Below are 5,000 nucleotides of genomic sequence, written 5' to 3' on the forward strand. Positions count from 1 at the left end.
CAGATATTTGCCCAATATGAATATAATATTTCATTAAAAGACATATATACACATACATAAGTTTATCCTTTTTTTTTGTGGACATACACCTCTTTTCCAACCAACAACATTAAAAAAAAATGTCACAAAATTCCGAAGAAGAAAAAGGGAAAAAGGAAAAAAAAAATGTCAAGAAAAGCAAGACGAGGCTCCAGGTCCTTCTGTTTCCGAGGAGGAATCGCGGCGCCACTGACCTCGTGGTCCTGCCTTCAGTGGGAAAACGCCGCGCGCCGCAACGAAAGTGAAGGTACTAACAGAGCGATAGAGAGAGAGAGAGAGAGAGAAAGAAAAAAACTCCCCCAGATAGCTCCCGGCTCGGTGAGGTCCTCTCTCCCCCTCTCTCTCTCTCTCTTTCTCTCTCTCTCTCTCTGTCTCTCTCTCTCTCTCTCTCTCTTCTCTCTTCTCTTCTCTTTTCTCTCCTCTCTCTCTCTCTCTCTCTCTCTCTCTCTCTCTTTCTTTCTCTCTCTCTCTCTCTCTCTCTCTCTCCTTCTCTTCTTTTTTTCTCTTCTCTTCTCTTCTCTTCTCTTCTTTCTTTCTCTTCTCCCTTCTCTCTCTCTCTCTCCCTCTCTCTCTCTTTCTCTCTCTCTATGTCTCTCTCTCTCTCTCTCTCTATCTATCTATTCATATCTCTCTCTCTCTCTCTCCTTTTCTCCCTTCCCTTTCTTCCCCCCCCTCTCTCTTCTCTCTCTCTCTCTCTCTCTCTCTCTCTCTCTCTCGCTCTCACTCACTCACTCTCTCTCCCTCCCTCCCTTCTCTCTCTCTCTCTCTCTCTCTCTCTCTCTCTCTCTCTCTCTCTTTCCCGCCACCTCACCCCTCCCTCCTCCCTCCTCTCTTCTTCCTCTCTCCCTAACCCCCCCCCACCGGCACCCAGGCCTGGGCGCACCACTTTCCCCTTCCGTGCGGAGTGAGGCCGGGGCAGGGGGGAGGGGGGGGAGGTGGGTATTGGGGTTGGGGAAGAGGGGGGAAGAGGAGGAAGATTAATCTTGAGGGAGGAGGGGAGAGACTGAAATGTAGGTTGTATTCAGATGGAGGTGTTGGGGTAGAGATTGAGAGTTGAAGAGGGGGGGGGGGAGGGAAAGGGAGGGGGGAAGGGAAAGGGAGGGGGAGGGGGAGGCGTTGTCGCTGAGAAAGGAGAGCAATGGTACACCGGGTAATGCGTGTTGGGTAGAGCAGGTATTCTGGTATTCTGTTTTGCAGTGTTGCAGAAATGTTGCAGAGGCTGTGGAATACGTACAAGGAGGTCAAATACACGATAATAAGATGAGGGGGTGATGGGTACGATCGGATATCGTCTATCGTGTAGAATAAAGATATTCTTAAATAGATAAAGAAATATTGAATCTTTACGGATTTCCAGAAAGGAAAGTAAAAGAGCAAACGGTGGGGAAAGATAAGTGAATGGAAAGGCAGCAAAATGAAGAATGAAAGTGTGAGAGAGAGAGAGATAGAGATAGATTGTGAAAAAAGAGATTGAGAGATAGAGAAAGAGTGAGAGAGAGAGAGTGTGTGTATGTGTGTGTGTGAGAGAGAGAGAGAGGAGGGGAGAGAAAAAATGAGAGAGAGTGGATGAGTGAGAGAAAGAAAGAGAGAATGTATGTGAGACAGAGAAAGAGAGAGAGTGTGTGTGAAAGAGAAAGAGTGTGTGTGAGAGAGAGAGAGAGAAGAAGAGTGCGTGTGTGAGAAAGAGAAAGAGAAAGACAGATAGAAAAGAGAAATAGAAAGAATGAGAGAGAAAAAAAAAGTGAGAAAGAAAGAGAGAAGAAAAAGAAAGAGAGAGCAGTGAGAGTAACCCAAACACTGACGCGTGATGGTGATGTGCGCCCGCCCGCCCTCTCGCAGCGCCAGAGGTTCCTCCTTCAACATCTACTTAAACCACTTTCCATTTCCCGCCTGCGTCTCTGGGTCGGCCTCACCCACGCCTCGCTTCCTTAGTTGATAGTGTCAACGTTTATCATTGGAAGCAGTTATTTCGGGGATTTTTTTTTCTCTGTTTTTGAGATCGATGAGGTTATTACTGTGAGGTGATTGTTTCTTTGTTGTTGGGATGTACCGAATTACTCTTTATCTATCTCTTTCTCTCTCTCTATCTATCTATCTATCAATCTATATATATATGTGTGTGTGTGTGTTTGTGTGTGTGTGTTTGTGTGTGTGTGTGTGATGTGTGTATTTCTATCTATCAATTTATCTATGTATCAATTTATTTATCAATCTATCTATCAATCTCTCTATCTATCTTTCTTTCTCTCCATTTATCTCCTCCTCTCCCTCTCGCTCACTCTCCGACGAGTGCTTTAAAGCAGTTACTCCAAGGTGATTGTAAACGACATATGAACCGTGAAGCGATCACACTCCTTATACAAATAACACTTTCGTCGAGCCTCTGAATATGCAAATGACTGTTATTGAAATAGTAGGTCAGCGCGAGCGTCTTCTCCTTATGCACGACGTAACATATCCTCCACTGCACCACAATGCGATGCTGTTGTTCCTTTTCTTCTTCGTAACTCGTCCCAAACCTGTTCTTCTGTTCTTTCCTGTCTCTTTTGCCTGATTATGACACTAACCGGATTTCGGGCGGCCCTACCTGCAAAAGGCATGAAAGTAGCGCCTCGGGCAGCGTGCCGACCTTTAAAGAAACTTGGGCTCTTTTTTTGGGGGGGTCGTTTTTTCCCCCCGTGTGTTTTAGGGGGACGGCAATCGGACCTGTTACTGCACATTTGAGGAATTGGGATTGCGTTGTTGTTTTTTTTTGTTTTTTTTTTTTTTGTTTTTATTCGCTCATTGCTCTCGAAGGGGAGCCATGTGTGTGGGGTTAGATGGCCTTTTTACCGTGCTGGGGAGACCCTTTCTCTCGCTCTTCCTTTCTCTGGTTTTGTCTCTCTCTCTCTCTCGCTCTTTCTTTCTCTCTCTCTCTCTCTCTTTCTCTCTCTCTCTCTCTCTCTCTCTCTCTCTCTCTCTCTCTCTCTCTCTCTCTCTCTCTCTCTCTCTCTCTCTCTCTCTCTCTCTCTCTCTCTCTCTCTCTCTCTCTCTCTCTCTCTCTCTCTCTCTCTCTCTCTCTCTCTCTCTCTCTCTCTCTCTCTCTCTCTCTCTCTCTCTCTCTCTCTCTCTCTCTTTTATATATATACATACATACATGTTTCTGTGTATGTGTGTGTGTCTGGTATGAGCCTAAAGCTTTTTTTCAAGAAGCAGCTTAATGATCTACCGATATGCCAATTTATGTTTTAGCCATCATACCGTATTCAAGTTTGTGCGTGCGTCACTGCTAGTTTTTTGTTTGTGCATGACAAAGCACTTTATCATTTAGTAGATATTGGCAATAAAATTTTGACTGCACACATTATAGCTTCTGGATATTACTCCAAGCCACTTCGTACTTTCCGCTTACTAATGCCCAACTTTTATTACATATATTACTATATTACTATGATTTGTTATTGCTTTTAGAGAGAATTATATTTTATATAGATATTTGAAATGTTCTTAAAGATATATGTATTTAAGATTCACCTCTTCATTGCATATAGTTTCAGCTTTGGCTTTGGTTTCGTTCAAAAATACGATTTCAGATCATGTTGCAAAGTTAAGAGATTTTGAAGGGTAAAGAAAACATATAATTCCCGAGCTATTGAATAAATCTCATAAGAGATGAGTTTTGCATATATAATGATACATTTCTACACTCCTTCTTTTTGCGCCACAACTTTTCACATAAGCACATCCGAGTTTCGCTAACAGTACTGTTATCAATTGGTATATTTTTCCTCTCTGTTTTATTTGTCATTTCTAAACTTGACCCTCTGTCGTAATGATTTCCAACATCAAAATTGATATATGACTGCAGTTTTTTGATACCTCAAAAGGATATCTTGTTGAAGACTTTATGATATTACGCCCAGAATAACACAAATTCAATTTATACAGTTTCCCAGCGTCATTATACTAAGCCAGAGCAAAACGTTCAGATTGTAAGTTACTGCCTGAAACTGATATAAAGTTCATAATCTCATGAAAAGGCGACATGAGCGAGCGAACAAGCATAGACAGATATTTCAGAGATAATAGAAAACAACACGTTTCAGCCTGAGAGGTGACAGCTGTGGAAAAGAGCATTAACCTGGAGGCTTGCCCGGAGCAACGCGCTCCAATAGAGCCAGCTATCAGACCCCTCCATTGTGAGGATCCGCATGTACTATTATCATCATCATTATTTGTCTCACGAAATGCGGTAGTGAAAGTAGTAACAGGATACCCAGTATGATTTCCTGCAGGCTGGTCTAGAATTTCCTATTTCATCATGGTGTGTCTTGGTAATAAGGTTGATGGTATTCGTCTTGATGATACGAAACTTCACCCTCACTACCTTCTCCATTTTGTATAAGTGATAAGCGCCGATAAAGGTCTTGTTTTATAGACAAATCCTGCGTCACATCGGATTCATAATGGCCATTGTTCGCGCAGTGGTTTCAAAGTCGTAACACTTGCCGTGACCGTGACAACCGTAGCAGTGAGACGTGGCGGTGAAGATCAACACCCATTGTCTCTCTGGTTGCAATTGCAGTGAGGGGGCGAGGAATCTCAATCACGCTCTGCATTGTTCCATTTCACGTACCGTTGACGGCGTGAGTCTCGGGAGGAAGTGCAGATATATAGACATCCGCTCACGTATTGGAAAGCGAGCATATCCATAATCAACTTTATAATAATCAATATTAATCAGAGTATCTTACTAATGGTGTTCATACTAATGCCATTAATAACGATACTAATTGATATAACTTGCTAATGATATTAATACATATAATAATGATAACATTACTAAACATCGTGTATTAATGCTTAGTAATCAATACATCTTGCTGACATGATATTTACTGATCAATATAGACTGGCAATTAATCACTGAATCTTACTAATCAACATATCTTGCTGTTGCAATAACCTTTCCTATCGCCTTC

General features: G+C 42.5%; 1 protein-coding gene across 1 annotated transcript in view; it reads left to right on the forward strand.

Annotated features, from left to right (window-relative positions):
* The window catches only part of LOC122257341 (uncharacterized), a 16,735-nt gene that overhangs the window by 4,553 nt on the left and 7,182 nt on the right, over window positions 1-5,000 (forward strand). The window lies entirely within an intron of this gene.

This window comes from Penaeus japonicus, unplaced genomic scaffold (genome assembly GCF_977035675.1).
Source record: "Penaeus japonicus unplaced genomic scaffold, GWHDUDI00000001_assembly GWHDUDI00000016, whole genome shotgun sequence".
Taxonomy (NCBI): domain Eukaryota; kingdom Metazoa; phylum Arthropoda; class Malacostraca; order Decapoda; family Penaeidae; genus Penaeus; species Penaeus japonicus.